We start from the raw sequence: 23,967 nt of genomic DNA, 5'->3' as shown, positions 1-23,967 counted from the left end.
TACTTGTTAGTGGATGAATTACCAGAGAAGAGATTGGATTGGGAAACAAACAGCTTTATTCAGGCAAGTAGAAAATAAAACTAATTTTAGCAATCAATTATTGTAACATTTTTTGATTTTATGAAGTTATATTTATGCATGTGCTTGTTTAAAGTTCTCTGTGTGTCATTGTGTTGGTGTTATTCTTTTTTTGTTCTTCTTTAGGGTGCTAATATAGGGGATAGTTCAGTAGGAACAAGGACGTGGACACGTTCTCCAGCCAACGGCTTGAAGTAGTGAGGTCCAACCCTGCCATTAAAGATTTCATGGAGAGATTGCCTGCTTTATTTTCTAAAGCTGAGGTATGAGGCTTGTAATTCTTGAACATTTTTGTGCATCTTAAATTTACTTATTTGTTTATTTTTTAGATCATAGAGGAATCATCATGGGATGATGGTTACACCCATTTCCGTGGAGCAGATGTTCATGTACAACTCGACAACTGCACACCAAAACGTATTGGTCTGATGGAGGCAAAAGGAGGGATTGTTGGAAGCAAGATTATGCTGATTTTGCAAAAACTTAGACAGGTGGGTTTAGTCAAAATCACTTTTGTTACTTTTACTTTTTGTGTTGCACAATTAAATGGCATCTTTCTACATGACTACTACTTAAAACAGAAAATAACACTGGTTTTAAGTGCCACTAACTTTTGTTCATGATGAGACGCCTTAGTCAGGATGATTAAGTATGTTACTTATGAGTAAGTGATTACTCTAAGTCCCATTTCTTTTTCAATTACATCATACTGCACACACTACAACGGAGTATTAGGGCCAGTTTTGCAACAGCATTTTTGTTCTTTTATGATTACGACTAAAGTCCTACATTTACAAGAAAAAAGTTATAACTCAAATTATGAGAATTCGGTTGTACATTTATGACTTTAAAAGTCACATACTACATTTTTACTTTTGCCCCGTAAGTTTGTGTTATTTAAAGTCATATGTTTTTTTACTTTAAAAGTTGTAAACGTAAGAATTTAAAATGCGTAAATTTACAAGAATAAAGTTATAAATATTACTACTTTTCTTTTTTTGATACCACTGATCGATGTTGTGTGTTTGGACTTTCTATTTTTGGAAATTGGCGAATGTATCGGTGAGCTCGGCACTGTTTCTAAGTTTACCAGATTAATCAGCACCGCTCTAACTTCAGTGAGTTTTGGTTTCACCACCAGCTGCAGGAAAGTCACCTGGATGCTACCGCTCACTGGAGAACCTCCATTTTTGCCCTCATACAAAATGCTGAGGTCTGATTGGTCTGCACTGCAGATAATGAAACATGGAACCAACTTTTTCTTTAGCTTAAAATTGCAGTACATATAAAAACCTCTTTTAAAAATGAATGCTTACTTAAATGCCTCAGCGAAATAGAAGAAATACCCCAGGCAATGTTTTGATGAGCAAATGACATTTCAGAATAGTCCAGAAACTGAATTCCCTGATTCACTGCCTTTAATGTAATTGGCTTTTTAACTTTATTCATTTATTTTATTTTTCTGTTACAGGAGGATGTTCACTGTGATCCCTTTCATGATGCAGACATGAAAATCTTTGTTGTCCATTCTACTGAAGAAGATCCAGTTGATGGCAAAATGGTTCTTGAGGGACAAAAGATCCTTTCCCAGTGTCAAAATACTGCAAAAGCCGGTGCTCTGCTGATGGGGTACATTTATGGACTGTTTGTTTAATGATATTGTGTTGGAGGAAATGTAAACTGATTACATGAACAAAGTATATTAAGTTATTTAATATTTAATATTATTATTTAATATTTTTGTGTTTTAGAAAATTTTAATTGATTACATGAACAGAAAATTAATATTTTATTGGAGAATACTTAAATCGATTACATGGACAAAGTATTGGTTGATAATTTTGTGTTGGAGGAAATGTAAACTGAATAAAAGAGCAAAGTATTTGTCATTGATGAATAAACAGTTGCAAAGTATGTTTTTTGTTTCATTTATTGTGGAGATTGGGTCAGGGTGAAAATATTTGAAAATCATATTTAAGTTTACTCAGATGTAATATGTAATACTTAACAGTAATAGCTAAATAAGTTTAAATATTTTCAACACCTTCTTTAGTAAAGTATTGTACATTTTACTTAATTAAACTAAGTAAATGAACCTTGTAAAAGAAATATCACCAAGTAAACATTACTTAAGATTCCATCATAATGTGACTTGTGGAAGTTAAGTAAATTTTACTAGATCATTGTTTGTAATTTATATGTCCATAAACGCATTAAAAATTACTTAAGAATTGTTAGTGCAAATTGTTACGAGGATTTTCTTTAGTAAATCTTATTAGTTATTTTTTTCAGTGTAACTAGGTTTGTGTCTAAATTCCTTCACTACTCACTGCTTGGTGAACTATACAGTGCATTCGCCATTTTGCAGCGCTTTTAAAATCCAAGCCACAAGATAGTCCTACACTACATAGTTTTTGAGTAGTAAGGAATGCGGACACAGCCTAGAACTTGTTTGTAACACGTTAGCCATTTTAGAAGAGTTAGCCACGTTAGCATATGGACAATACCTGGAACTCCCAACCTTGTCTGTTTATGCTAACTCCCAACACATTCTACAAATTCCAAAATCAAGTGTCCTAGAAATTTCCCAGAAGTCTCTGCGAAAAACCAGTGTGCATCAATGCTCACTAGATTGGCAATTATAGACCACAATGCATTGGGTCTATTATTTTACCCTCAACGTTCTGATAAACCGGGGTTCACCTCTACTTGCCAGCTGGGCTAATAATATGTGGAGGTTGGCAGTTGAGTGTGACTTAAAGTGTTCAAAGTGAATAAATTAGAACTTTTGCAAAAGCACACAACCATGAAATCAGCCGTTGTCTACGCCTAATCTTTTTTGCAGTTTCACAGGAGCCATAAGTCATGCATGAAAGGATAATTATTACTCTTGTCATCACTGATGTCTGCCTATTTAATATTTGCAGTGTAAACATTTCAGACTAGAAGCAGTTCCTGTTCTTCACTCTCACCGAAACAAACACAGCGCAGATGAAGACATCCAGTGGCATTGTCTCTTTGTTTCCTCTCCTTTGCTTGAAAAACATTGTCTGACTCCTGGGGATTAGTTTTAATGTTGCGTTAATCCCTTTCCCCGGAGTCATGCGTGTTCTGCCACTGTGGGGATCATTCTTTGATATCAAATGGCAAAGGGAGAAACTCTGAAACCACTTCTGATCCCTCTTGCGAGATGTGTTGTCAAAACACAGGTGTGAATGGGAATGTCTTAACTGCGGTGTGTTACAGCCGGTTTTCGTCTTCACTTTTACAGTTCCAAGGGTGGGTTCACAAAGAGAGTCAAACTCAGAAAGGCAGACAACGAGAAACAGATGATTTTCAGGGAAAAAAGTGCACACTTAAATGATTTTCTTTCCCCTTTGTCAGTTTTATTTTGCAGAAGCAGTGCTCAAGTGATAAAAGAAAACGATCTACACAAGGTTACCCTTTGAAAGAATTATAATTTAAAAAACAAGATAAGGCTCAAGCTATTGATACTCTGGTAAACGGTAAACACGGGTTCCTAAACAGGCATTTGTCATATATTTTTTTCATTTTCTAATGATTACTAGTGCATGTCCATCACCTACAGTTGGAAGAAGGCTGCGTTTGAAGCGTCTTGTTCCAGGCTTTTTGCTTTCACAGTTCTATTCTGATATATTTAAGAGTTGGGCTTAGGTAGGTAATTGCTTCCCTACACTTCTGGTTCCTCCTTATTGCTCCAATTGAGGGGCACATTTGAACCTTTAGTGATGTCCGAAAGTCTTCTTTGAAGACTGTAATCTCTCCACCGGTAGGGTGATCCGCTTTGCGCTGTGGCATGGAGGAGAAATGTATTTCTGAAACACAGAGATTTGCACTTTAACATAAGTATTCAGTTTTTGCCTGACTTTTCAAAGTTATAAAATCGATGTTATGTATTTTCCGCACCAACGTAGATGACCTGCGACTATTGGTGACATCATCCAGAATTGGAAGAAGCTAATTTTCCAAAGGTCTCCACTAGGAGGGATACGTGTGGGGATAGGGAGAAGCCATAGTGGTCGGGCAGCAAAGGCTTTGGTGTCATATAATTGTGTCTGGGCACAAACCGTCATTTTTAATTTCTTCTCCTTTATCAATTTTCAAACGATCGGTACTTCCATGAATTAGAAGGGGCGCCCTCCTTACGTCAAAGTTTGATCTGGTTCAACTTGCATCGTATGTTCAATAGCCCTGCCTTTTGTACTTAGACTCCGAAAAACAGTCCTAAAAATGTTCCCAGCCTCGTGTGAATGCCAGAGTTTTGCACAGGGAATCCCAAAACGCACATTTACACCCATTTACATAGACTTTTCCCTGACATCGGTGTGAACGTAGCTTCACACTCTGAAGGTGTTAAAAGCAAAGCAACAAAGGCTCTGGATTGATTTAGAAACTTTCAATACATTCCCAGAAAATATCATCAGTGTACACGCACTGAACTGTCACTTTTACTCACCTCACACTTGAGAAAACAACATTGGACTGAAAGGACAGTGTATCCTTTTAAATAAAGAAAAGCAGCTTTTGTCACCTTAACTGGAAAATAAAAAAGCTATGATGGCGGTATTTACTAATTTGTTTTATTCTTAGTCTGGTGATTTGATGTATACATTGTGTTTGACATGACAAACTTTTCAACATCATGAAGACTTGCCTCATGACATAAACAATTCTGTTGATTTTAGCATATTAATCGCAGTTCTCAAACAAAGAAGAAACGCATGCATAAAATGCACAACCAGAGGGAGATAATATTATTCAATCGGAATCCCCATAAGCCGGTTCCTCCTCTTACATCTCAGATGCCCTCATTAGCGTCGACAGTCGAACATCCCTGCATGCAGGAGCTCGCGTGTATTTCTGCGACGATCTCCCGCGCTACAACTATCATTCAAATTTGACTTCACAGCATTTGTTCTTTCCCATCATCCTCTGCTTCTTGATATAACCCCCCCCCATTTCCTCTGTTTTATGAGCCTGTTATTTATTTGCCTCATTAGCGACTGTTTCTTTCCATTAAAGCGCCTCTTCATGCCAGCGTTTTCCTCGGGGAGAGCACAGAGACCTGTGCACATCTTGGCAATCGTGGCTCCAATTGGTTTGGCTCTTAAATAGAATTGAAAACAAATGCTTCAACCGCGTTCCTTCCCACTGCTGTCCCCGCGGTTTTCCGGCTCCTGAATGAGGAGCCATGTGAGCACCTGCCAATTAATAACGTTGGTGTGAAAAAAGAAAGTCGGCGTTTGATCATGAGCCCCTGCTATTACCTGTGTACTGACATTACTGGGAGTCAGGTGCCACCTTTTCAATATCCCCCGAGGTCCACACACTCACACGAAGCCCCCGTGGGCACACGGAGGAATTTCCAGAGCCCAAAGAAAGGTCAGAGGGCCTTCTGACATATTTGCCATCATTCTCTTATTAACTCTCCTCGTTTGAACAAAAGAACATCAAAAGTAAGCAAAACATATAATTACTGGCATTAATATAACGAGCTCTTGGAGATAAGCCACTCTCCTAAGCCCACAACCCACTCCCCACCTCCCACACTCATAGGGCATGAAGGAGGGGAACAGACGGAAGACAGAGCGCCCCTTCAATTAAGTAAGCTGTTCAGCCAACAAGAACGATCGTATTTAGGAGATAATTAGCAGATCATTTTGCAGGTATGTCTGGCACAAACCACAAACGGCGGTGTTAAGGGAAATAGCAAGGAGGGCGTCAAAGGATGGAGGCTTGTGAGATGTGCAAAATGCTCTGATGGACTCCTTAAAAATACTGTAAACAGGGCACACACTCTTTCCCCACCTTTAGACAAGGCCTAAACTTCCCTCCATCTCTCTGCCCTCCTCCTCCTCCTCGTTCTTCTTTTTCTCAGAGGAGCCTTCGTTTTCTGTATGATGAGCTCCTGGGGGGCTTCAGCATTTGGCAGGAGGCTTTGTCTCTCATATGAGATGAAAAAAAAAATAATAAAATAAAATAAAGAAAAAAGAAAGACGGAGAGAAAAGAAGAAAAACTGAGAGGGAGAGTGAAAACCTGAGACCCCCAGGGGCACTTCTCCCCACATTGTGAGGATTTGCCTAACAGCTTCACAAGAGGGTTTACATCTCCCTCTGAACACGAGCGTTATAATCACAGATCAAAACAAATTACCTATCTGTAGTCAGCAGAGGTGTCTGCCTGTCAAAAGCCCAGAGTTACATAAGATTTAAGTCAGTGCTAACTGAGCCTCTGATTTGGGGCACGGGGTGAATTCTTACTTTGAAACGCTGACATTCAAAACGCCTAACGGAAAGACTCCAACGACACATAACGCACCAAATGACTGCGAAGAAAAAAAGATCTGCCTATAAAATTATTTTATAAAATTACTCAGACTGTTCATTATAATGACTATAGCAGAAAAAAAAAGAAAACAAAGTACCGATGGGATTGTCTCCTTAGAAACCAGCTTGGTGACATCTTCCAAGATACCACCCGCTCCATGCAAGACAATGTCAGCGGCAACTTGCTGTTGTAAACATCACTGTGTGGATGATCTGCTTACTCCGTGAAAGAACAGGAGAAAAGAAAAGTGCTGCATTTTCACAAAATGTGTACGACACAAGGTCTTTTGGGCGTCCAGACCTCTTGGAAAACACATTTGTGGCGAATGACAGACTCTGCAACACTACCTGTAAAATAATACATGGCTGATCATCCGATTAGGAGGCATCTGTTCTTATTTTTCCTTTGCAGGGATGCATTTTTATTATTATTTCTTTTTTTGCTTTCTTCATTCCAGAGAAGTTCTCCAATCTGTTATTTCTGCTGTGGCCGGAAGGTAAAAATTTTAGATCACACAAGTTTTCAGCCCTCAGGATAGGAGAGGTAGTAGACAAATACTTTTTATTATATTTAAACTGTCATATCATTTTTTTATAAGCGCAGTCTTTTCACATTTTCTTTCACAGCTGTGTATCATGATACCAGTGAGAAAGCAGTTGGGCCACAGGGGCGGCAGGTTTCAACAAAACCTGTGCAGCAAGGAAACAGTCCTTACAGAACAAGTTCAGGCACAATCGCAAAAGAGAAAAAAAAAATGTAGTCATATGATCTAACTCATAACATTGCGTAGACCCCAGTGCTGCTATCAAGCAACTGTTTCCACTTTGGTACCTGAAGGGAAGTGATGAACCTTTATGACCAAAAACAAAGTTTTATCTCAAAAAACTCTGCTGTCACCTCAAGGCACCTCATGAAGCGTTCATGCAGGTGTGTGGTTTGAGATGTCAATATAAACTGTGTCGTTGTAAGAACATCCAGCTTTTGTTAAAGGATCAGAGCTTTGTCTTTGATGCTTTTCAGAGATGCTAATGTCAGGGTCCACCCCTAGTTAAGTCCAAGGAGAAGCGAAAAACTGTGGGAATATCAATCTCTGGAATTACACATCTATTATTGCACAATTAGCACCCAATAGATGCATGATTGACACCTTATTTCAGCAACAGTGTTTCCTTACACTAATAAAAATAACAAAATAGTGTCAGACAATTTAGACATATTTCCAAGTTGCAATTAAAAAAGAAGCAAACAGAAGTAACAACTGCATTTTCGATGCTGTGCAGCCTTACACCTTCAAGTTTGGAAATCCAACTCCTCCAAATCCTAGATTAGCGGATCACAGAATCTGAGGCGCTAGTGAAAACATCCAGGTCTGCCAATGACTCCGTTATTGTTCTAAAACAGACTCAAATGAAAACCTCATTAGTTTTATCTTTGAGCTGGAATCAGGGGGTGCTGTCTGGCACGGATTCCCAGCAGTCAAAACAGAAAACAAGAGCTCACTGTGTGCTCTTTGAGACATCAAGGTGTCTGATCTGAATTGCTTTAGCTTGGAGGGAGAATGGCTTTACCATCTCTGTGAAACTGATCCATGAAGTGGATTAGGGATGGTTCTTCTTTCACTCAAAACAATACAGCAAGAAGAGTTAGCGGAGGAGGTGGATGGAGCACTACGTGTGTTTGTGTTTAAGGGGAAAGCTTTCTCAGGACTGACCAAAAAAAACCACTATAGCTTCTTTTTTTTTCTTCATGTGCGTATAATGGAAAAGTCACAGGAACAGTTTAATGGCAGCATCTTGCTTTACTTACGGTTAGCAAATATGGAGACCAAACTTGTGATGTGGCGATGAAGTTGCAAGAATTTTAAGCTTGGTGAGTAAAATGAATAAACAAAATTGAACTCAATAATGTAAAAGTGTAAGTTAAAAATATATACTAAAAATAATACGGTATTGTCTGCACTGTAGGGCAAACTGGATTATAAGGCGCACCACTAATGATTGGTAAAATTTCAGATTTTTGTCATAGAGGCAAACCAAACTATAAGGCGCCTTAAGCGAGAAAAAAAAGAGTCAGAGGCTATGTCCCCTAACCCTAACCCCTAACTGCTAAAAAAACTATACAGTGGGGCACTGAATTTTAAAAGCAACTCGGACACACTGCTTTTGTTTATTTATTTTTAAAATCTCATTAATATGAGAGTCTTGCAACAATTATGGTTCCACTGTCTTCTGAAGATAAAAACGTTGATGGTTTATTAAAATAATACATTTTTTGGGGGGGAAAATCTTCCGACGCAATGCCTTGTGGTTCATATTCGCCAATCTTGTTAGCATTGATGCACACTGGTTTTTCGCAAAGACTTCTGGGAAATTTCTAAGGCTCTTAATTTTGGAATTGTAGATTCGGACAGCACTACAAATTGACGAACGCACTATAGTGAGTAGTGAAGGACTTCGGACACAACCAGAGATAAGTCTTCACGCCAGTCGGACTTTATTAAATGCGTTCACTGTAACCTTAGAACGTGTTTGTAACTCGGTACACGTTAGCCATATTAGCAGAGTTAGCATTCAAGTTCTTTAACTCTCAATAGAAAATGTTTCTGTGACCACGCTAACCCCCAACCTTGTCAGTAAAACGTAAGAAAAAAAAACAGTCAGAACATGCTACGGGTTAGCCACACTAGCGTTTTTACAAAACACCCAACCTTTTTTGCAACTTATTTAAATAACAGACTGACATTTTGACAGAGTAAACACAGCCAGAATTAAGGCGCTCCGAGGTAAAAGGTACTCTGACGTTTAAAAAAAAAACCAAAAAAAAAAAAACCTTAAGGCTTTAGACTCTGCCTTTTAGTGTGGAAACTACGATGCACACATTTAAAAAGTTTTCTCTACCCAATAAAAAAAGATAAACTGATACACCTTTGTTGATGTGCACATCGAGAACAACCAAAATGTTGTGTCTTTGAGCATAAGAACCTTCAGTATTTTCAAACCGCAGCTCCATTGGGATATTTTTAGATGCCAGCATGGCTGTTCACCAAGGTTTTAGTCCAGGGATGAGGGTCAGACCACACATGCATCCATGCACAGCCTCACCCGAGTAAACACACACACAGTCGTAGCCACCCTCACACACACACAGTTTGTCCTTGGCCTGGCACCTGTTTTGGCAAGGTGGCAGTATGGCTTCATAACAAATGAGGGACGCCCAGGCTATGCCAGTAAAGCTTGGTCCCTTGGCAGACTCCACCAAATCATCTTTTCTTCACAGGAGTTATGACTCCGGGGAGTTCATCATTAGTCAGGAATTGGAAAAACACTGCCACACACTCAGCTGCCAATGACCTAGGATGAAAAGTTACCGTAGCTCAAACTCAGAGACAAATTTAAATCATCATATAGGAATACATCTTTTTAACACTAATTATTTTAAATGTTTCACACAGCAAAATTACAGTTATTCAGTTTTAACCTAACTTTTTATACCATATATGTGGTATTTATTTTTTTTAGCCCGCTGGTAAATAAAAAGGAGGCTTTGTCTCAAACAAAAAGAAATCTATAGGATTAAACAACTTGTCATCATTGAAAAATTACTCTTAAAACCAAAAACTTCTAGTTAAAAAGAAAAGTGAAACATATTTGTAACCCCTTAATGCAGTGTAGTAGTAGTAAATTGAAGTAGCTTATCTTCCTTTTTCTTTCAATGGTAACCCTTTAAAAGTAGAAAGCCTCCATCAGGCTTCAGCATGATGGAGGCATACTAGTGCTAACAAACATTTGTTTGAGATTGTCACCAAACTATTGATGTAGGTAGTGAGTACCTAAAACATTTTCTGTAATCTAGAATAAAACAAATCTACAATGAGAGAAAAGGCTGAATAACATGTACAAAATAATACATTTTTTGTTAAGGAGGTGGAGAATCTAGATTTATTTTTTGGTTTCAGTTTAATAGATAACAGGTTAAAATATCTGGGTTTTCACCACTGCTGCTCTTTAGCATTACATTTAATTAAAATTTTAGGCAGTTTGCAATTTTATGTCAAGTAATTTTTGTTAAGCAAAAAAAGTAAGTAAAGTTAAAAAAAAAAATAGTAAAACAAAAGCTTTTTAAGCCACTTTTTACAAGAGTTTCGGGTTCAGTACACAGGAGAATTTAAAGATAACTTCACCTACATGTACATATGATAACATTTGTAATTAAATTAAAACTGCGTGGTCAATTTGTATTGTGACTGAGGTGATTATGCTGGTGTTGACCAGATATTAATAAGGCACAAAGAACCATCCCAATAATGTAGACGGTGGGAACTCTTTTATTATATAAAATTAAAATGCAGATTTAAAATACACAGATTTTTTTTGTGGGTACATGCAGCAAAAATCTTTTTTTTCCTTTGACTTCATGCTAAATTATTTTAAAAGTTTGAACTGTTTTGCTTCCTAAATTGAGTTAGTTTGTCTTTGCTACAGTTTATTAAATCTATTAAAATCAAACTAATCAGTCTTATCATCTGTCTAACTTAACGAGTCAGCAGCCCTGTATTTCTTTTTTCTTTTTTTGGCTGTCAGAATTAAATTACTTGTGGGTAAATGTGTTCTGCTTGCTGGTACTCCTCAGGTGGAAATCCGTTGCTCAGAGGAGAATAGAAACACAAACAGCAATGGTATGATTGGAGTGCTGACACGTTCATTAGCACATAGGCAGATTTGACACAGCTGGAAGATGTAGCGAAGAGCTGCTGTCAAGCTCTTGGATTGCTGCAAGACTGGCACAAACTAAGGGTTGGATGCTCATTGCCGTGTCATAAGAGACCTGGTGCTGTCTCGTCTCCTTTTTAAAAAAAAATATTTTATTTATTTTCCTCCCTCGTTGTGTCGCTGCAACACACTGAGTGTCATCATTTGCATGAGTTTGACACCCTGATGTCTGGCTTCTTTGTCCTCTCTCCAACTTGTTTCCTCTCTGTCCGTCTTCTGCTCTCTCGCCTTCCCCCTCTGTTCATCTCCGTCGTCTCTCCCTCTTTTTTTTATTTTCCCTCCCTGTGCCTCTCGTCTTTCTGCGGATGGTGGCGGTGCCATCCATGCCAATTATGGCAGTCGAGCAGGTGGCTCCACGCAGGTGGTAGAGGATTAATCCCTGTAAAGACTTCACTTCATTAGGAAATCCTTTTAATGTGGCCAGTTGATTGATAAATCTCCCAGACCTCTCTGAGAGTCCCTAGATTAGTGCCAAGTTTGTCTATTATATGCTAGCTTGACCCTAATGTCAAAGACAGAGAGGAAAGCATGGAAGGATGGGGAGAAACTGAAATGTGTTTTGCGTCGTTCTTGCTGAAGTTAGTTGTTTGAGGGGCACTGTTTGCTGAGTGAGTCACATAAACTCAGTATTTTATGCCAAGAATTGAAAAATGTGGAATATTATAAATGAGCTGCTGAAAAGTTTCCAGACTCTAAGTTGCAGTATATAAAAGTAAATTATGGGGTGGAAAAAAGGCAAAGAAGAAAATAAAATCAGCTTTAAAAATGTAAATAAAAGTCCCAAACTATCTAATTATTTTTAACAGCAGGGGCGGAGCTACAGGGGGCTATCGGGTGGCCTTCAGAAAACCTCGCACCCCAATTTTTGAGCCAATATTAGTATTGACAAAGATGAAGGAATCATCAATACAAGCTTCTTTAAGCATTGATGAAATGATATTAACATGTCTTCTGCCCCCCTCCCGCCCCCCATATAAAATGTTCTAGCTCCTCCACTGGTTACAAGAAATCGCAGCGTCAGTAGTCGACGGTGCAAACTGGCTCCTCGGCTTAAGACCACCCACGCTCTCCTTGGTACGTCGACGTTTAACTCAAATATCTCCTTAACTTTTCCCCCCTCTATAATTTTCCATCTCAGTATTATCACAATTACGCCGTGTGCCAGGAGGGGAGGGAACTCCCCACGGCTCGTGACTGTCTGTGTGCCACCAGCGGGTTTGCGGTCTGGTTGGATTTGTGAAACACTGACAGACAACCCCTTCATCAGGCCTGTCAAACATGGATGACAAATGTGTCTCCACATCCCCAACATGCCTACAATATTTAAAACCATGGGAGAACGGCAAAGCCGACAAAGAATAGCCCCTCCTGGCAGGCACAAAGTTCAAGCTGTGTCAGCCTGTATCAGTCTCAAATTCTGAGGAGAGACTCTGAGCTGAACTTGATGGCATGTTGACTTAATGATTCTGGCAGAGCATATATGGTGTCTGTCTAGTGTTTCTACAAGGCAGTGAAGTGAAGTCACAACACATTCGCTGAATTGACTTTAAAAGGGATGTGACTCAGATTAAATATAGATATCATTATATAACATTTAAAACAAATCTAGTGAGAAACAGATTGCTGTTTATTTGTGAAAACCGCAGAAAAGAAAGGCTTTCAGTTCATTTGTACTGATCAGGTTGGAGCACACACACACATTTGACCCCTCCTCACACTAAAGTACACACATCTTTGATCGCTATCACCAAAAACTATAGCTGGAAGATACAGTCTGGCTATCAGGCAATCAAACAAACAGTCATTTTTCTTTCCAGCTGCAACCAAGCATGTAACTATATTACCCTGCCCCGTGCTCGGAGCCTTGTCAAAAAATGACAGAAGATCGCACCTTTTTTCCCAGGGTGAGTGCTTTAATTACAGCATGGCTTCTAGCCTTACCGAACCAGTACAAGTGTCAGTCCAAAGTTCATCGTTCTTTTTGAAAGAGGATTCCTCAAAAAAAAAAGAAAAGGAAAAAAATATCTCATTGTTAAACAGCATTTTCCAGTTTTTTTTTTTTTTAGGTCATCCTCAGTGTCCCCTCCTTCTTTTTTTCTGATGTTCCTATCACGTTTCTGTTCAACTCCATAACGTCAAAGCTTTGATACCTAATATTTTAATTGCTGCAGAGTCATACATCTTGCTGTCCTTCGCAAACAATAAAAGAGTCTGGAAAGCAAAAGCAAATGGTCGGGATGGAGGAGTTCACTGCAGGTAGGTTCACCCCTGACAAGAGCAGCAGGCCTGAGACACATCGTCATGGAGATGGACTGCTATCAGTTCTGTAAGTATGCTTAAATTATAGCAATAGAGTTAAAAAAGTTGTTTATTCACAGAAAAAAATATATAATTGTTTTTATTTTAATTGTATTTTCAATGTTACTGTTTTTTGTACAAAACAAGGTAATGAGGTGCTTGGTGGTGTAAATCATATTATTTAAACTAAAAAAATATTAAATGATTGAGGCGTTGCTGCTTGCTTTTACTCATCTTGGGTGTCTTTGTTTAAAGCAGCAGGTGGCAGCACTGTCTTAAAGGACACAGGACCTCAGATTACTTCAAAGATACAAGTACAAGTACAGACACACACCACTTAGCCCTGGAAAGCTTTGCTCCATTCCACAGAAGCACAGTTTGACCTTTGGATATTTGTTGCCGACACATAGTGACATTGGGAGTTAGCTCGCGGCTCATTGTTTAGCTCGGCTGTCCCTGTTTTTTTTGTAAGGGGTGGGGTGGGGTGTAATAATTAGCAAGTTCTCAGTCTGTGATTTTTAATGTCCCTAATTTGGCCTTGACAGAATCCGTGCTTGTGCTACGTGATCCTGCCTGTTTTTCTGAAGTGTTTTCGATGAAGGGCCGCAAAGCGGAGGCAGGTTTGATATTTCCGTACACACTGTTTTGCATTTCATTACCACCGGTGAGGGATGGTGAGCTGTTTATCATTTCAAAACAGGGACAAGAGGTTAAAGTATTTTGGCTGCAGGGAAGAGTGTTTTTTTACACTGATTTACTAGAGTTGAAGGCTTGCATCTTATTATTTGGACTATTCTTTAACCTCGGCTGTTCATTTGTGTGAGACTTGGGTGTTCAGGAGCTGTGCGGCAAAGCTTTCTCAGGGCTGTGGAGGACAAAACAAGCATGTTTCAACATAAAAGAAAATGAAAACATGTTTTTTAATTATTAGAGTCTATCAAAAATGAAAATTCCAACATTTTTTTCAGCTTTCTTACATGATTTTTTTACTCAAAGAGTTGCTGGAAAAAAGGGGGCATTTGAAAAAATGTACCCAACAATGTGTTCAATGCCAATTAAATCCTCCAGACAGAACCGTGCTGTAATTGTCCTTACATTGTCATTCATTTCTCATATATGCTAATAGATTAAAATGCCTCACACTGTTTCTGCACATCTCAGCATTTCAACAGGAAACGTCTGGGGTACCATATTTCTGTCAGCCGTGCTGAATAAATGCAAGTCCAAATGTCTCAAGGCTGTACATTGTCATTCATTTAGAAATAATGTGATTCCTTTCTGGCGGTGACCTCACATCTGGCAAAATGGTTAATCCTTTGGTTATGTAGCTTTTTGAGGTGAGCGTCCCGCGTTTGCTGAAACCCCACCCATGACTTTCACCTCTTTGGAGCCTGAGCGGTGTTAGGGTGCAGAGCAGTAGTTCTCGTATGTGTGTGTGTGTGTTTCACGCAAGGCATGCTTACGGTTGCCCATCTGGGAAGAGACCCTGGGTGTTTAACACTGAGGAGTTAGAGGATAGGACTCTGTCAGCTTGGAGGACACTGCACAGCAAGCACAGAGGTCACTGGTGCACATACACACAAATCCAACACACATACACACTTAAGCATAGGAATCGTCACTGTCCTCCACAGACACACAGCCTTTCCTTGTCAAAAAAAAAAATCCTTTGTGAAGACAGAAAAAGCATTGGACAGTCTAACAAAAAAAATAACAAATAAAATACGACGCACAGACACATAAGATGCTGTTACTTGATATCCTTTTTTTTAATATCCTTTTGATATTCTTGATATCTTCAACTCTGTTGAGCCCGATACATCAAAGAATTGACAGAAATGTCTCATTTATTTCCAAATTATGGTGGAAAATAACTATTTGGTCAAGTATTTGGAACAAGCAAGATTTCTGGTTCCGACAGACCTGTAACTTCTTCTGTAAGAAGATCCTCTATATCCTCTAAAGACACCGTTCTAGAACCTCAGTCACAATCCAAATTCAACTATGGCCAAGACCAAAGAGCTGTCTAAGGACACCAGAAACAATTTATATATATATATATATATATATATATATATATATATTATTTCTGTTAGAATAAGCAGAAAATTGTGTTTTCATCCAGGTTCCATGTTTCTTTCTCATAAGGTAAATTAACAAAAAACTCAGCTCCTAGTCCGGCCCTTTCCGCACAATATTGTTAGTTTAGGATGGAAAAATACTGACATGAGTTTTTAGGGAAAAAAAGCACCCTGTTTACCCACTGTCCTAACTTTGATCAAGACATTGTTAACATGGTGTTACTGTATTATAAAGATTTAATTATCAACAAATTGAGCATTTTTTTGTGTGCAACAAATAGTCATTAAAAAAGATGAGTTAATATCATTATAAAGTTTAGAAAATTAGCAAAACCTTTCCCACCAAGTGTTTTTGAGATTTCATGGAAGCAGCCATTTTGAAATGAGCAGGAAAAGCCCTTCTGCTGCCCCTAGTGGATAGGTGATGCACTACAGGACAGAAAACACGTACCAAGTTATATACAATTCGTTTTACAGGCAAGTTGGGATCGTGCAACTGAAAGAGGGGTCTCAGAAATGTGTGTATCAAAGTTATATAAAGAAGTTCAAACACTTTAACATGAACAAACATTTGTACAGTTTCCATGGCTTCTGGGTCAAAAAACTTTGACTATCTGTGTAAAGCAGTTTGTCCCATTCCGATACAACCAAAAGACACTTATTAACTTATGTTTTAACCATGTGGATTTACATCATGTGAACTAGTCAATCAGTAGGACACATTAATGTACTCCTCCAAATCTGAGTAGTCAAAGTGTATCAGGGCTGGAGGCAAAAGTAATGATTGTGCTTTAAATAAAGGCTGCAGTCCAGGACAGTTTTACACATGAACACACATCCATGCTCACACAGGGACTCACACACTTCCTCTATGTATTACTTGGCTTGTCAGGTCAAGATGGCTTCATTCACCATCCATTACTTTTATGTCCTGCTTTTGAGGTAAATGGCTTATGCATATTCACGATGAAACTCACTTGTGTATCCAGAGAGTGGAGAAGCACACAAGTAGGCAAACACACGCGCACGTGCGCCGTCAAAGGTTGGCCGTGTTAGATTTACAACCCAGGACCATCACCTGTGACTTAGCGCCTCTGAAATTAGTCACAAATAGCATATTAGGGCAGCTAATCAGGCACGCCTGAGCACTTGGCTTTTTTTATGTGGTCATAAAGGCGAGAGTATATGGGCGCCCTCAGGCCTTGGGGTGAATGATCGTCCTGACCTCCAGTGAACCAAAAGCCACACACAGCTGGGGAGGGATGAGATGTGTGCAGGCAGCAGAACTCCCACAAAAACAGCCTCTGATACACAGGGGAGGATGACTGCGCTGCACTGGGAAGTGATTTCTCTTGCTTTTGCTGTTTCTCTGTTTAACTCCAAGAAACCGAACACATATTACACACGCACACACACATATAAAAACACAGACTTTCTATCCTCATGTTTTGCCCTCCAGTTTTGATCACAAATTCTCAAAGTTGAATGCTTGTATTGATTTCCGAACACTGTCGATCAAAAGTCGCAAGTATTTTAGTCTAAAGCTATAAACACATTCGGCATATGACGTTCAAGAAGATGCTAAACGAAGGTTCTTGATTGTAAAATTTGTCCGATGGTGTTCACACTGGGCAAGCAGGTAGGGGCATCTCCTTTTGTTACTTTTTACTAGCGCATGTCTGCCAGTTACAGTTGGCAGAGGCTTGGTGCGAAATGTTGAAGTGGTGCAAACCTCGTATATCTTGCTCCAGGTTTTTCCTTTCACTGCTCTATTTTGATAAATGAAAAACTTGTCATATAATTCTTGCTGACCACAATTATTAATTTCTCCTCCAATTTTCAAAAAGTTGATACTTCAGTGAATTAAAAAGGTCACCATCCACACATCACTACCAAATCCAAGTCCCTGATTGGTTGAATTTGACCTGTTTTAGCTTTGAAGCATGTTCTATGGCCATGTGTTATAGTGCCCCGAAAAAGGCCTGAAAACATGCTTAGCTACAGTGAACGTGAGAGTTTTGAACCCAGAAGCACAAACTTGCATTTACTCACCTTTGCATAGACTTTTCTCGGAAGTGGTCACTTGAACGTGCATTACCGAAGGCGGTGTGACCATAGCTTTACATGGATGTGTTCTAAAGTTTATTAGTTGTAGTTACTGGCACCGAACATGCTACTTCGGTCTCAGTTCCCTCTCAAGAGCTAAAGGACTTTGTCAGACACAGAAAACTGCGGCACTGCCAAGAAACCTCAGCCCTTCATAAAATAGTAAAGCTATCTCTTGCTCCCTGACTCAAGTCTGTCAAATGAACAGAAGAGGGCACACGGGTTGAGGAATGCATAAGAGAATAAAACTTATAGAAGCAGAGTGTGGAGATAGAGAAATGAAGGGACAGGAACTGTTGAGAGACAAGGGCAGGAAATCACTCTTGTATCTCAAGCAATCGTCGTTTGCCACAGTGGAAATGGTGCGTTTTCTTATCAGAGCAATTGTAAGACAGTCAGATCTCGTATGGTGATAGAGTAACTGCTGAATCAAAGCTCAGATATTCAGCCCTTTACTGACTTGATGTGGCCTCACTACATCATAGCCTTTATTTAAAACAGTCCAGATGAAATGAGCTGCAGTAATTCTCTTCCTCTGTCTGCTCCCTCTTTTCCCTCCCTGTTCCAGTCACTCCCATCTCACTTTCCTTTGTGATTATCCATTGAAGAGATGAATTTGAAATTTCAATCATGGAGTTGTTAAATATTAATGGTCCTAGCAAGGACGGGGGAATCAGCATCTCCATTTGTTGGCCGGAACTTCTCAGCAGAGGGAGCTGGCCGGGTCAAGAGGTCACTGTACAATACCATAATCTACTAACTTCCAAGAGATCCTTTAATATCCCACTAAAATCCGTCTCTGTAAAATCAGACCCTGTCTTACATAAATTATCATAAGCAAAAAACGAAAGGTCGAAAAACTTTCTAATTATGCATTATGTAGCGCAGCCTTTTTTCCCTGTTAAATATGTGTCAGTTGTAATGAGAGCACTGGTGTGTTACTTGATATGATGACAGAAATCTTTAACTTAGTCTCTGAAGACCTCTTGAGTGTCAGAACTGATCACCGCTGAGAAGAAAAAGTGCCCGTGGGCCACCATGGAGCAAGGCAGCACTCAGACGGTTCAATATGCTGCATCATAAAACCAAGATGAGACTTTTATTACCGCTGCTGCCAAAACAGCAGCCATACAATCAAATGTTATGTACTTACAGATGTGATCATTACATCTTACAAGCGTTGTCCTACAATTTCTTAGCAGAAGAGGAGGGTGAGGGGGGTCACATTAATGGCTTGTTTTCTCGTTGGGTTTGACTTCAGATACCATAAAATCGACTAACAGTGTATGGAGTATCTATAATTTATTGTCCCTGTTATAGGGCTTTGATACGATATTTGAAAACCAAAAAATGTCTAATAATTCTGAAAGTTTGGAATTAATACAAATGTAAACATAAACAACCTAACTGCTTATGCTGGATTACTGCCTGAAAAATTAGACATTTATATCCACTTCTGAAGCTGGATAGTGCGGCGGACCATAGATGTCACTTAGCCTCTTGGCAGTGGTTTGATCAAGACAGAATAAGCTTGTGACTTTTCAATTCCAGCCATAATTTGTTTCGATATTACATCCCCTGGATAGAGCAAGTGATGGAATTTTTCCTGTCTAAGGCTGATGCTGTGGGGAATCTCACGATGTCCCATAATAGGTTATCACCAACCATATCTTTTGCAAAATAGAAACCCAACACATGTACATCTGTGGCCTAGTGTCAGAGCCCTAAATATACATCACAAATGCATTAAATTTGCTGATTGCTATTCTTTTCCAACAGCGTGTCAAGCCCTGAATTTATTTTTGCTTTGTGGCTTCCCGTTTCCTTGGAATTGCTAGGAGTCACTCTTGACATTGATGGCTTTGAAGGAAGTTACAACATTAAATTTATTTACTGTGTGCATATGTGTGTGCGGATGAAGTACCAGTGTTTTCTCTTAGATTGTTTGAGGTCCATCAGCAGGAGCCCAGCCCTTTCATATTGTATGTAATTTGCTGGAACCACATATTGCAGCAGAAAAGCCTGAAACACTGCTGAGGTCTCTGGAGCAACAACCTCCTCACAGGAAATCTGGCTGACACAATACGAAAGTTGTGTTCAGTTGTGTTTCCTAGGAAATGTTGCTGTTGAATCTGACTTACTGCTGACCCAAAAACCTTTTTTTTTTGCCAACACCTGCTGATGTGTGTTTCTTTCAAAAGGAGTAGGTCTCTCTTGTTTGCGGTCGGAAGTCCATCTCACGACCATTAGTTAGTTAACACTGTCTCAGATGCGTCCATCTCCTCTTCCCCCTCGCTTTTAGAGGAGTGGTTTGTCCTGCCATCCCCATGACATTGACATCAAAACTTTGGATGCGCCCCCTCCTTCCTCACCAAGTCCTTGTGAACTTTTTTTTGTTCATTTATGATGTTATATGTTTGAACTTCCAAATTTCTACTTTTGTTGTCCTTTTCGAAAATGCATGCCTTTGTTATCTGCAGTGTTAACATGCGTTATCGCATGGATGCATCACTTTAAAAATGAAAAAAAAAATGTATGAAGTTTTATTTTGAAAGTACAAAGGAAGTTTTTATTTTGAATTCCAGACCTGTTTCAGTTTTTCCAGCTTTTCGCTGTGAGATTGACGCATCAACAGACTGGAAATAGAACTGACGGATGTCAGACGGAGATGTGACGGAGGCGATGTAAATATTACCAATGATTAATTACGTTATAGTTTTATGTGGTAAGGCAACGGAGGCGCACCGAAAACGGACCAGTGTAAATCTGCCATAAGTTGCAGCTGCCAAAAAATGCATAATAAAAAAGAAAACGTTCAATATGCATTAAGTCGCACTGAGACAAGTTGCACTTTTAAGAGAAAAGTGCAAAAGTTCTGAATAAAACGCGGCACAATGCTATGATTCACAGATCAAATTTGTATCTACTGAGTCTTTGGACGTTCGTCAAATTTGATGCTTAGTGCTTTTTCCAAAATGTTCATAAAGTATTCATAAAATGTCAATTTAAAAAATGTTCGTAAAGTAGATGCTTCTATCAAGTGTGACAGAAACTACCATCATGTTTTTGTGTATCATCATCGCTACATGGAATCATTAACTGTACATATCATCCATATTGCATGGAGGACCTGGATGATGTTGAGAGATGAGGTGTATTTATTTTACAAAAGTATTTGTACCATGTCTGGGTTCAGGAGATTCAATTCAATTTAATTTTATTCATGTAGCCCAAATTCTCAACAACAGTCGTCTCGATGGGCTTCGTATCGGTAATTGAAAAGGTGAAACATAAAATCAAAAGGATCATGATTACATAGAGTTCAATAGGAACTCAGATCATTCAGTCTTTTTTTTTTTGGTGAGGTTTACCTTGTACTGCAGCAGCCAGGGTCTGAAATGACTGCGCTTTCAGCAGTACTTCCTTCCTTCTGTAACCCAGTTTGATGACTTGATGTCCCGCATTAGCTTGAGAAAGGAAAACAAAGAATAATTACGCCTCGATGCAAATAAGAAAACTATCATAAAGTTCAAATCAGATTCTCCTCCATCTTTGTTTTTGACGGCCCTTCTTCTGTGTTGCTGTCAGTAGCAAATACTGATACACACCCTACAGTGCCCTCTAGCAGTTATTAGTGGGAAATAACGAATATATGAGCCAATATCTATGTTATAAGTTGCTCCTGAGTATTAACCCCCAAAAATAGGATAATCAACAGTCTTTCTCAATAAAAACATCAAAAACAGCATTTAGCTTTTTGTGGGAACATGGCTCTCTAGTTTACATTATGTGGTTTGAAACAGCAAACGGCCTGATGTTCTTTCCTGTTGTGAAGCAGCAGAAAGACGTCGAGAGGGAGAGAACAAAAAATACTTTGTGAATGAACCGGCTTAATGAGAAGCCCATTTGGACGGAGGCATCAAGCTATTGACCTCTCTGGAGGCTGAGGACTGAGCACTTTCACATGTTACTGTCTATAAATTTCAGCCATCGACATGGCGCCCTGTTTCATCAGGGCGCCTGTCTGACGTGCCCTTCGGATTGATGTTCCCCCAGCCCATTTGTCTGTTTTACACTCCTTAGTGTCTTTGTGGTCCACTAGACTTGCACCTCTTCACTGTGATTGGGTATTGACAACAAATCAAAGGAGATAATATATGGTGATGTTTGCCAGTCTCCCAACAAGACAAGACGGTCGTATGGCCGGCCAGCTGGTTTACATGTGTTCTCTGTGAATATCAGAGAGACTGCATATCGATTCCCCAGCGGACAAAGAGTCATTCTTCTTCTAGGGGCCAATATCTACTTTAGTTAAAAGTGTGACAATGGAAAGGGCTGGGGGGCAGCGACTTTGGAATTAAGCCGTACTTGACATGCGGTGGAAGAACTCCCTTCTGTGTTGTGGGCTCTTCTTGACTTAAATGATAGACTGGGACTGCTGTTATTGCTTAGCCTTCAAAATTCCTTTGCTTACAAGGTAATGTGTATATCAGAAAAGTTTGTTTTCTGCCCCTTAGGCCTACTCAATAAATGAACATAACAGCAGGTCCTTTTCTCTGCTTCTCTGTCTCACAGACGCACTCACACACACTCACACACACACACCCAGCGAGCATCTTTGAAATGGGTTTTGTATTGATTTTTGTAACTACCCTGTTAGATGACGTTGTGCCTTAGCGTGTCATTTCTAGATGGCCCTGCCCCGAGCAGGTCATTGAGGTGCTAACTGTCATTTGGAGGGACAGAAAAGCAATCATAGCTTTTTCATTACTTACTGTTTTCCCCTCCCTCCCCCTCCCACATTTTCACTCTCTTTTTACCTCCAGTAGTGGGATTGTCTGACATATTATGGCTTCTGTGATTTAACTGCACTCTTAAATTAAGTGCTTGGAATATCAAGCTGTAGCTTTAGAAAAATAAACTCTGTGTCATGGGATCAAATACCCTGGAGGTCAAAGTCATGAACTTGTGTGGCTCACTCATCAATTTCAAACTTGTATAGGCTTGTTTTGTTTCAGAGGCACAAGAAGAGAGGGTTAGAGCTTGATTAAGATCACACATCCAGCGTTTGCATTTCCTTTTGCAGCAGTAACCCCCACAACAATTTCACCTTTTTTTCTATTTGAATGGATTCAATTTTTGCAAAAATCTGTAAAAATTTTGTAAAAATCTGTTAAAAAATGTTTTTTTCAAATGCATTTTGGGCGAAATTTCTCATTTACTTTTATGATGTATAGAAGTCAGCCAAGTTCTTCCAGGAGAATAATAATACTAATTATAATGTAAATAATAATAATTTAAATGAGAAAGAGAGACTTTAAAGGGTGAAAGGCCATGAATAGATCAAAAATACATGTTTTAATAGTTTTATTATATCTTTTTTAATACTAAAAGCAGTAAAGCTGAGATGCTGATGCATTTTTTAAATCCTTGTCAATAATGATACTAATTCCGACTCATAAATTGAGGGGCGCAAAGCTTTTTTTCTGGGTGGGCACCCATCTCCTTGTCCCCCCTTAGCTCCACCTCTGCACATTTTGCGACAAAACCAATAGTAAAATATGCAGTAGGCACTGCACAATCTCAAAGACCACATAGTAAGGGAAGGTGTTTATCTTAGCTTCTGGTCTTAGCTTGCTTACAAAAAAAAAAAAAAAAAAACTTGAACTTTTATTGTTAGAGGTTTAGATTCTATTTTTGTATTTACTTTTTTCTACTTTACTTGTAGTTTGTTACCTTTTTCCTTTGTTTTTAAATCTATTTAATAACTTTTTCTGCTAAATCTGATCCACGAACAATAGAGTTTCCTTTAAAACAGAATAGAGTAATGCAAACACAGCACTCATGAACATTTGTACCAGTAGGCTGTGGTTAAAGAGTCAACAATGAGATAAGTTAACCAACTATAGTTCCCTAAAAACTGTCCTGTTACTATTAACCATCCTGTATCCCTCCCAATGGGTCTAAATCTCTGATCCAGTGGAGTGTGGAGCTCTTACTCTGACTTGTGTATTTATTCAGTTTGCAGATGATTCATCAGCGCCGCAACACTAACAGCATGTCTGCAAAATGAAGTGCCTTTTTCTTTTATTTACCTCTTATAAAGCATACAGTTTTTGTGTAGTGGTACCAGCATTGGCACTGATTGATACTAAAACGAAAACTTTGGTTTTGCAAGTGGTTAATGTTCTCCAGCTGCCACTCGAATGGGTGCCAACGGACACTATAATCAAAAGAGAAAGAGATCAAAATACATTCTTGTTAGAGAAAGTAATGCTGCTCCTGC

The 23,967-nt window shown here is 39.1% G+C and overlaps 1 long non-coding RNA gene across 1 annotated transcript; it reads left to right on the top strand.

The window, feature by feature from the left end:
* The first annotated feature begins 205 nt into the window (after positions 1 to 205).
* LOC111948996 lies at positions 206 to 1,992 on the top strand. The gene is made up of 3 exons (XR_002875001.1): positions 206 to 341; positions 408 to 569; positions 1,550 to 1,992. It is a non-coding gene; the product is annotated as an uncharacterized LOC111948996 (long non-coding RNA).
* The last annotated feature ends 21,975 nt before the right edge of the window (positions 1,993 to 23,967 follow it).

Source organism: Oryzias latipes, chromosome 16 (assembly GCF_002234675.1).
Source record: "Oryzias latipes chromosome 16, ASM223467v1".
Taxonomy (NCBI): Eukaryota; Metazoa; Chordata; class Actinopteri; order Beloniformes; family Adrianichthyidae; genus Oryzias; species Oryzias latipes.
This window is presented reverse-complemented; position numbering and strand designations above follow the sequence as displayed.